This window comes from Populus alba, chromosome 12 (assembly GCF_005239225.2).
Source record: "Populus alba chromosome 12, ASM523922v2, whole genome shotgun sequence".
Classification (NCBI taxonomy): Eukaryota; Viridiplantae; Streptophyta; class Magnoliopsida; order Malpighiales; family Salicaceae; genus Populus; species Populus alba.
Window position 1 is genome coordinate 9,433,275 of NC_133295.1, and position 11,160 is coordinate 9,444,434.

At 36.9% G+C, this 11,160-nt stretch overlaps 1 pseudogene; it reads left to right on the plus strand.

Annotated features, from left to right (window-relative positions):
* Positions 1 to 8,748: 8,748 nt before the first annotated feature.
* Positions 8,749 to 9,744, plus strand: LOC118044903 (LOB domain-containing protein 27-like; annotated as a pseudogene).
* Positions 9,745 to 11,160: the final 1,416 nt, after the last annotated feature.

Consider the following 11,160-nt stretch of genomic DNA (forward strand, 5'->3'; position numbering starts at 1 on the left):
TTAAAATTACCGGACGATACTCACTGATGAATTTGAAATGGTTGAATCCGTATAGGTGACGTGTCTATGTTATCGAATAAACACCGACCGAATGTTTTTGTTGGTGAAAACGTTGGAAAAAAGTTAATATAGATTCGCCTGCTTGGACCTCTCCTCCCCTATTTTCTCTCTTCTTCCTAATCCCAACTCTCCCAACTGCAAACAAGCCAACACCCAATCAAAAATCTCCCTCATTCTTTAGTAGAACAAGTTATATTTTCTTGTAAGTTTCGTGAGTCACACACCAGTTTTGATTTTTCGACGATTTTATCGATTTTGTAAATAATTCTATATTTAATAAATTTTTAACATTTAAATGTCAATTTAATTGTTGTTTTTTTTAGTATATGTATTTTTTTAGTAGATGTACATGTTTTTTGTTATTTCTGAAAGATATTAACTTGTAGTATATATGAATGTATAATTTTATACATATTATGGGTTTGTTTTATTTTTTGTAATTAGATTGTGTTAATTTGTTTGTTAATCGTTAAAACTTTATAATATTACCGAATTACATGTGCCTATTTTGAAATAATGAATAGCTTTGTTTAATGGGTCTGTTTTAAGTTTTATCAATGGTATTGTGGTGTTGTAATTTTCATAAATTTATATATATTAATTTTGTACGTATGAACGTTAAATAAATGATCATAATGAATATTTAATATTTATGAGAAGTTGTGATTGGTTTGTTGGATAATCATGAGGTAAAGTAATATTTTTGCAAGTTTATTTACCTAACTTAGTTAATTAATACATGATGTCATCATAATTTTGTAGAGGTTCGATATATATAAGTCATGGATGATCGTTCATGGATGTATCGAGATTCACCCCAAGGATTGTGGAGGATGGATTATTGTAACGGGGTTTAAGGTTTTATTAATTTCGCAACATCTATTCCCAGAAATTTACTGGAGGTGGTATAAGGTGTCCATGTAGAATGTCAAAATAAAAAGTATCTGCATCCAGATGTTGTAATGATGCATCTTCTACACAAAGGGTTTATGGAGAATTACCAGTGTTGATATGCACATGGAGAAGTATTTGTTAGTAATAGGAGAATGGGAGAAACGGTGGTTGGGTCAACTTCTAGTGCTAGCAACGTGCATGAAACGAAAAATGACAACACCAATCCTTACAGAAATATAGTTATGGATGCAATGAGAATGAATCAAGGTAATGCCAGTCAATGTCTAATCATAGAAGAAGAACCTAATGTAGATGCAGCTAGGTTTTTTTATTTGTTGAAAGATTCTGATGAACCATTATGGGATGGCTGCACAAACCACAGTAAATTATCGGTCGTGGCACAGGTGTTCACCATCAAGTCAGATCACGGGCTGAGTGAGGCCGGGTATGACAAAATTATTGAATGGGCGAGAAGCATTTTACCTGAAGGGAACAGGCTGAAAGAGAACTTCTATGTTGCGAAGTCCATGATGAAACCCCTTGGTTTATGATACCAAAAAATTGACATGTGCCCTAACTTCTGCATGTTATACTACCTTGAAAATGCTGAGATGACCGAGTGCATGACATGCGGGCATTCATGTTACAAACCCAGAACTGGCATGGGAAAAGACTCTAGTGGCCTAAAAAACTTAAGATACTTCCCGATCACACCTAGACTGCAGAGGTTATTCATGTCACCAAGGACTGCTGAGCACATGACATGGCACCAAGCACATGATGCGGTTGATGGTGTGATGGTGCATCCTTCTAACGGCGAAGCGTGGAAACGCTTTAACAGTATGCATCCTGACTTTTCAGCTGAATCAAGGAATGTGCATCTTGGGTTGTGTACATACGGATTCAACCCATTTAGGTCATTTGCTGCTCCCTATTCTTGCTGGCCGGTTATACTCACAGTTTATAACTTGCCACCGGGAATGTGTATGAGGCCGGAGTTTATGTTTTTATCTACTGTCATACCCAGCCCAAGCAGCCCGGGGCGGAATACAAATGTTTGTCTTCGGCCATTGATTGATAAGTTGACGCAGTTGTGGTCCTCTAGAGCTCTGACTTATGATATATCAAGGAAACAAAATTTTCTTATGAGAGCGACTTTGATGTGGACTATTAATGATTTTCCAGCTTATGGAATGCTTTCTGGTTGGAGCACGCATGAGAAACTTGCATGTCCATACTGCATGGAAAACAACAAGGCATTCATGCTAGTAAACGGAGGTAAAGCTTTTTTTTTTTTACTGTCACCGTCGCTTCTTGCCACTTAATCACAGGTACAGAAAGAACATAGAAGATTTCTTTATTGGCAGAGTTGAAAAAGATTTTGCATCCCCGCATCTTTCTGGTGAAGAATTGTATTATGTTATATCAGACTACGGTAACATTGTGTTTGGCCTTCAATCAGGTAAGCAAAAGTTTCCTGGTTTTGGTTTGACCCATAATTGGGTAAAACGAAGTATCTTTTAGGAGCTTCCTTATTGAAAGACCAATATGCTCCACCATAACCTTGACGTCATGCACATCGAAAAGAACATGTTTGAGAACATTTTCAACACCGTCATGGATGTGAAGGGGAAGGCAAAGGACAACATCAAGGCTAGATTGGATATAACTTTATACTGTAACTATAAAAATATGGAGTTGGTTTATGATGAGTCATGGGTCGCAAAACCAAGGGCAAGCTTCGTGTTAGAGAAAAACGCACAACTGCTAGTCTACAAATGGCTTAAGAGTCTGCGTTTTCCGGATGGACATGCATCGAACATATCAAGGCTAGTTAATATAGAGGACTGCAGATTATATGGAATGAAGAGTCATGACTGTCACATGTTTATGCAAACACTCATCCCATTAGCTTTTCGTGATTTGTTGCCAAAGGGAATATGGGATGCACTGATGGAGATTAGTCATTTCTTCAGAGATATATGCTCCAGCAAGTTGAATGTTCAGCACATTGCGAGGCTTCAAACGAATATCATCGAGACACTATGCAAACTTGAGATGATATTCTCTCCATCATTTTTTGACTCAATGGAGCATCTCCCTATACATCTACTGTTTGAGGCAAAAGATGGAGGACCGGTCCAGTATAAATGGATGTACCCATTCAAACGGTTAGATATTACAGTTGCAATGTAATTCACATATAAAAGTATTTTCTATGTTTTTCTTCATTGAAAATACTTGAATTGTAATGCAATGCAAGTACTTGTTTAATCTCAAGAAAAAAGTTAAGAACAAGGCGCATGTTGAGGCTTCGATATGTGAGGCCTATATTGTTGAGGAGATCTTAACATTTATCTCGTACTATTTCGAACCTCATCTGAGAACAAGAATTAATCGCGTTTCACGGTATGATGATGGCGGTGAAATGTATTCCATACTAAAGAATACGAGCAAGGAAGAAAGACATACAACTGTAGTGTTTATGTTAAGGGATCCACAAGTAGTGAGTTAGAAGTTGACTGCTATGGTAGATTAGAAGAGGTCATCGAACTACAATATCATAGCGAGCAGAATAAAGTGTTTTTATTCAAATGCTATTGGTATGACACGACTGATAGAGTTGATTCGCACTATGGTCTGGTTGAAATCAATTCAAAAGCTAGACACTGCAACATAAACGATGTCTTTGTTTTTCGCAAAAGCAATGTCAACAAGTTTATTACACATACACCCTTCATTTAGAAAGGATCGATCAAGAGTTGATTGGTTGTCCGTTGTAAAAAAGAAACCACGGGGTCGTGTCGAGGTTGTTCAGGATGAGAACGAAGACACAAGTAGTGTGCGAGATGAAGTCTTTCAAGTTAGTGAGTTGGTTAAACCATATCGAGTTGCTCCTTCAATTGAATTGGAAGAAAATTCAAATTTTCGTGTTTTCGATGATAGTCTTGTTGATGTTAACGTAGAAGAGGTGAACGTTGTTTTGAGCTCTAGCGGACAAGCAAATGTTGATGAAGAAGATGATATCCATATTGAAGAATGCGATGAAGATGATGACTATTCAATTGATGACGACGAAGAAGAAAATTCTAACTAACTATCAAAACGAAGCCCTGTGTAAAACCCTTTTCTTCATGTAATTTACATTATGGATGATATATTTTGTAACACGAAATATTTTCTAGCTTATTGTATTTTAAGCACTATTGCTATTGTTTTGTGTGATGGACAATTTATTATTCAAGTTGTTGTAGGAAGGTAAATAGGAAATACAAACACAATATTTCTTGTACATTGAACAATCACCGACATTAGTACCGATGGACCACCATTCGTTGGCATCTTACAGAGAGTTCGAAAATAATTACAGCAAAATGCCACAATCACTGACGTCAATACCGACGGACCACCGTCCGTCGGCATCTCATAGAGAGTTCGGAAATAATTATAGCAAATTACCACAATCACTGATGTCAATACCGACGGACCACCGTCCGTTGGCATCTCACAGAGAGTTTGAAAATAATTACAGCAAAATGCCACAATCACCGACGTCAATACCGACGGTTCGCCGTCTGTTGGCATCTCACAGAGAGCTCAAAAATAATTACAGCAAATTACCACAATCACTGATGTCAATACCGACGGACCAACGTCCGTTGGCACTTCTCAGAGAGTTTGAAAATAATTACAGCAAAATGCCACAATCACCGACGTCAATACCGACAGTCCGCTGTCTGTTGGCATCTCACAGAGAGTTCGAAAATAATTATAGCAAAATGCCACAATCACCGACGTCTATACTGACGAAATACATCCGTTGGTAATTTGTCGGTGGGACGAACATACCGACGAACATACCGACGAAAAGTGCAAATTCCAAGGGGTGCACATTAAATGCATCTCTGACCGGGTTATTACCGACGAACCTCGAAAATATAGAGCGCAATTAAAAATTTCGGTGCGAAATTCAAAAATCACCGACGGATTTTTGACCAATTACCGACGGATTTAAGTAAAATAATATTATTTTTTTTAATAATATTATATATCGCAGCACCTGCCCCCTTCGGTTTATTTTTTTTCTTCTCCTTCGTTTTTCACCTCAAAATTTCGATTTTTTTCCTCTCTTCAATCCTTCAAGCCTTTCACCTAGAATCTCTTGCAAGATTTGTTGTTGTGAATCTTCATCACATTAAAATGTATGTGTTTTCTTCTTCTTTATTTTATTTAATTTTATTTTTAGTTATTTTTATTTTTGTTGTTTTGGTGTATTTTTTTGGATTGTAGATAAAGTTTTGAATTCAACACATTATTAAGGTATGTATATTTCTTTCCTAAAGTCTATAATTATTTTTTTGAATTTTTTTCAATATTTTTTATTGTTGTGTTGGCATAATTGTTATTAATTAATTTGTTGTTAATGTTGAATTTAAACTTAGAATTAATAATTGAATATGTTAGAATATTTAGTAATTTTACTCTATTATTGCATGATTTGTGTTTAATTATTTCCATTTATTTTAATTGTTAGTCTATATATATAGTTTTTTAATTTATTGAATATATTTTATTGTTGTGTTGCCATAATTATTGATTAATTTGTTGAATTAATATTGTTAGTGTTGAATTTACCTTAGAATTAGAAATTAAATATGTTGGAATAATTAGTAATTTTACTCTTCTATTGCATGATTTGTGTTAAATTATTTCCATTTATTTTAATTGTTAGTCTATAATTTTTTTTAATTTATTGAATATATTTTATTGTTGTGTTGCCATAATTATTGATTAATTTGTTGAATTAATATTGTTAGTGTTGAATTTATCTTAGAATTAGAAATTAAATATGTTGGAATAATTAATAATTTTACTCTATTATTCAGTGTTTTAAAACCCGGACCGGCCCGGCGGGTCGACCCGGGACCCGGCTGACCCGGGCCTAGGACCGGTCCGGGTTGAAGCAAAAACCCTCTCGGGAATTGGCTCAGGGAAACCCTGTCGACCTGGCGATTTGACCCGGGACCCGGTTCACCCGCCAAACCCGGGCGAGACCCGGTCATTTTTATTTTCTTTCACTGTCATTAAACGACTTCGTTTTTGCCATCTAAAATGTCAAAACACTGAAGATTGAAAACAGAAGAAGAAGAAGCAATAAACCTAATTAATGTTACTCTTCGTCTTTGAAAAAAAAGGTTTGAATCTCCCACCTGGTGCGGCACTACTCTGCTATCAACATGCTACCTCATGATCCCCCGTCATAGTGCCTTTACTGCCACAGCCACAATTACTGGGTCTGTCACCCTCATCGATTTTGCTGGGACAATGAACATAACACTATTGTGAGGAGGGTCTGGGAAAATCACGCGGCAACCAGGTAACATCGAAAACAATACAATTTCTTTTTTAGAAAAAAATTTATGTTTTGAAATGTAATTTTTTCTTACGTGAAGTAGGTTGCGTGATTTTTGGTACGAAGCCCAAAAAAGAGCAAAAAAATCAACAAGGGATAGGGGGTTCCAAGGCTGGAACGATGTTGCGGTTTGGAGGGATTTTAAACCGATATACATCCCAGAAGATATTTGGCCGCACTATCTTCAGCACGTGACGTCGGAGCGGTTCACACGACGCTCACAGTTCAGTTCTGGCAACCGGATTTAGCCAATTCATGGCTCGGTGACAACGTACACCGGCGGCTCCGTTCCGTTTGCTGCATATGCGAAACGGATGGTAAGATTAATTTAAATGAAATATTTTGTTTAATTAATTTGTTAATAAATTGCGAAATGTTTGTTGTTAATAAATTTTTTTCATTATAGGCTATGTCTTTTGGACGTGAGTCGAGCCCAATGGAGCTCTTTATGGAGACACACGTGCGGAGTTAAGACCGCCAAAAAGGGGCGCAACAGTTCGTTGACAGTCGTGCTCAACATTTTATGGTATGTTTGTTCAATCATTTTATTTTGTAAGTTATTATTATGTTTATTGAATTGAATATGATGATTACTTTTTTTATTTTCAGGAGACGTATAATAATCGGTTGAAGGAGAGATACGAAGACGATCCAACGACCTATCCGGAATTTGATCCGGATTTGTGGATGGAGGTTGGATTGTCAGGTGGACCCGATAAAAGTCGGGTTTACAGGCTCTCCAACACTACGGTCGACAACTTGCGGTCGACCTGTAGTGCTTCAACCGTCGGGAGCTCCCAATCAATATCGAGCTCCCAATCTAAGGAGTTCGTGGCCTTGCAGCAACATACGACTCAGCTTACCGAAAAGTACAACCACCTAGCAGAGGCGTACGCATAACTCAAAGAACAACGAAAAGCGGAGTCTGAACAACAAAGAGCGGCCTACGAACAGCTTCGCGAAATGGTCATAAACATGCCACAAGGTGGAACATGTGCACTTAATCCTTTTTGGTCGTATGACCAGCAGTCTCCTCCTCCACCTTTATATTAATTTTTAATACACATTGTTTCCCTTTAAAATTTTGTTTAATATGTTTTTGAAACACATTCATTTTGTAATGAATATTATTTAACTTTGATTTTTTGTTTTTGATGCTTAATATGAATTTTATTTGCATATTTGGTTTTTATTGCCATTAATTTATATCATTTTATATTATATATTCTAAGTAATTTAAAAATAATAATAATAATAAAAAAAATTATAGAGGGATTTACCGACAGAATCAATCCGTCGGCATTAGACAGTAGCCGCGACCATCACCGACAAATTTACAGACGGATAAATTTAGTCGGTATTTTCATGACTCATCAACAGATTTACCGACGGAATTAACATCCGTCGGTATTTTTCAAGCGGGAAACTTTTTTTTTTTGGCACGCAAATTCCGTCAGTAAAACCGTCGGTAAATGATTTTTTTGTTTTTCCGACCGATATAGCGACGAAATGTGGAATCACTGAAGAAAAGTAAGCCTACAGACATATTCCGTCGGTAATTTAGTCGGTAAATAATTTACCGACGTACTCTCAATCACCCACCGATGGAATATGTTCGTTAGTAAATTAAACTGTGAAGTCTTTTGGTGTTAGCTAGATCAGTAGTTAGGATTTCAAAAAATTGTTCAACCGATCGATTGGATTATTTATCCTCCTATATACTGTATGAGTTATGTCTATCCGATCTGATCTCTCAGTGAAATCTGTTGTTCAAACAAAGTGATAGAATAAATTACAAAAAGTTTTAAGAGATAATACTGATTATCAGTTTTTATTATTAGAAACGTGACTTAATTAAGGAGAAAGTGTCCAAAATAAAGAGTGCTAGGGTGGATTCTGTCCTTAACCTTCTCCTTAATTACAAGGGGATCATGACCCAGAGAGGATTTCTCACCTGGTGAAGCAGTTTCTGGTCTCAAGTCCAAACCTGGAGGCATGCAGAAATTTACAAGCCACGTAAACAGTACAAGATGAAGTGTAGAGTTGACCATTCCATGTATATATAGTAGCTAGAATGGCGACAGTTGTCCCTACCACTAACAATTACTTGAAATCAAAGAAAGAAAATTAACAAATAACACCGCCATAATCGCTCTCTTTGATCTTCCCTTTTTTACTTAGTCTCTTCACATCCAGCAAATCCGCTCGTACAAGACTTGTTCAGCATCAAAATGTTTACTTTTTACCCATTTCAGTTTAAACAGCAACAACAACAATCACACGTCTCTCTATCTCTATCTCTCCCCAACCATTATTAATAATTTCCTTAATTTACATCTTCTCTCATTAAGCATTCCACCATCTTCTTTGATGTTAACAACATGACTCTCAAGGGAGGCACCAGCCAGGCTTGTGCTTCGTGCAAGTATCAAAGGAGAAAGTGCTCCTCTGAGTGTCCTCTAGCACCTTACTTCCTTCTGAACAACCAAAGATGTTCCAAAATGCTCATAAGTTGTTTGGTGTACGCAAGATTCTCAGGATACTTGAGAATCTTGATTATCTCCAGAAGGAGGAAGCAATGCGTTCTATCATTTACCAAGCCAATATTCGTGACAGGTTTCCTGTTCATGGCTGTTTGGGCATCATCTGTCAACTGCATTTCCAGATTCGGCAGGTGGAAGAAGAGCTCCGTGCTGTCTACGCGCACCTTGAGATGTACAGGCAGCATCACCACCATCAGATTGCAGCCTTGACGGAGGATGTTCCCTCGCAATTAGAATTAGGAATGGCACTTCCTCAGCCTTGCTTGGCACAACAGTACTCGTACTCTATTAGCGGTAATATTGGTTGCAGCTCTGGTTACTTGGATTCTAATGATAATGTTGGGAATCAGCTTTGGAGTCAACATCCTTATGCTACTAACAATAACACCAATTACATGCCAATTATTCAGTCTCAGCTAGTTGCTTCTCAGCCACTATCTACCCAACAAGAAATTGTTCAAGATTATGATGAGATGCATTCATTTTTTGATACTATTGACGATAGGCAATCATATATAGAAACTAAAGAACCCTATGAGTCCAGGTATGTTTTCTTTTTCGATACTGTTGATGATAGGCAATCATAATTCGAAGAGATATTTGTTTAAAATGTGTAAAATGTATGGAAAAAATGTGCTTAAATCTCTTCATCTTACATGTCCTAGCTTAATTTCATACTGGTTTCCATGTATGTTAATTTATGATGCAAATTTTATGATGTATGCATGCAGCTCAGAAGAATCGTTGAAGGACACTACACAATCCATGGAGCATGTTGCAGAGAATGAATTGAAGAGTGCCGCGGCATGTTTCAGTCTTACCAGTGTCAACTGAGTAGGAACTAGATAGCATTTTATTTCAGTTATATTACAACTTTTTTCCCTGTAACGGATTCCATAGAGTAAATTCCACAATTTTGAGGTTCTAATTTTTTTTTTTTTATTATTATTGTTTAGGAGTCTGAGCATCCATAGTTTGATTTTATTTTCGTGAATTATATTCCCTTAATTTGTTTGATTTCAGCGACAGAATCCATAATCTCTTTCTGTGAATCAATATATATTATGAAGGTAAACGCTCTCCTACTTGATTACTAGTATGAATTTATTCTTCTTATAGTGACACCTATGAATTGTTGAAGCACCAAGGGATTACTATTTCTCTGATCAAAATATGAAGACACTAAGCACACCGCTGCTGTCTATAGCAGCGGAACCGCTGATGTTTCAATGACTGAGTTTTCCAGGTCTCTGAGTAGGTTGTTGTGGTTGCAGGGGCAAGTGCATGGCCAGTTCGAGGATTCAGGATTATGGTAGATGGATAATAAAGTGGTCGCTTTGAGTGAAGATGTTATGGTGTAAAGTTCCATGAAACAGATTCCAAAAGACGAGCAAAAGCAAACTTAATTAGTTGTTCATCAAATGGGGAGGAGGAACAGGATGAGAAAATACTGTGGATGGGATGTGCATTTGCGATATAGCCAATGAAAACGAGCAGCTCCTTTCTTCTCGCAGTCATCACTGTATCACAATTCATCAAAGTGAATCTTTCATAACATTGAGCAAGAACAGTGGTGGAAAGAGCACTACAAACCTGAGTTTGTCCAGAATATTCATCTGGGATTTTCTCTTCAGCCAATAATGCGTCCAACATCTGAAAGTACACCTGAAAGATCCAACAATTTAGCCGAGGAAACAAGGAAAGACGTTCTTTACTATATGTTTTGAGATCATGTTCCATGTAAAAGGAAGATCAAAATGCGGATAGATCCAAACATTTAGTAACTTTGGGGAGATGTGTTATGAGAATTATGATGGCATTATCTTACAATCCAAGTCTATACTTATGATAGAGTACTGCAATGATATTCTGGTAGGCTCTGAAATCTAGCAACTGTAAACCACAGTCACAGCATATATTTGTTTCTTGCTGGGTCTCTCTTCTGTTCCTTCTCATCCATTTTAACATCTTCACCTCAGCTACACTTAGAAAGATGCAGCATATTTGAATTGGGACCACTACGAATAGGACTAAGTTTCCTATGTGTGAGACTTTCATGTTTTTTTTCCGCCTATGTCAGCACATATATTCTCTTCTGTTGGACAGCATTTGATAAACGAAAATTTGAGTTTGGTGTTTCTTTGGTATTGGCATACATGGGAGATCATAGGTTGATTGGATTGGTTTTGTTTCGCCTTGGTTAAAGATCAAGTTTTTACTCTTGAATTGTTCTTAGAGCTTTACTAAACC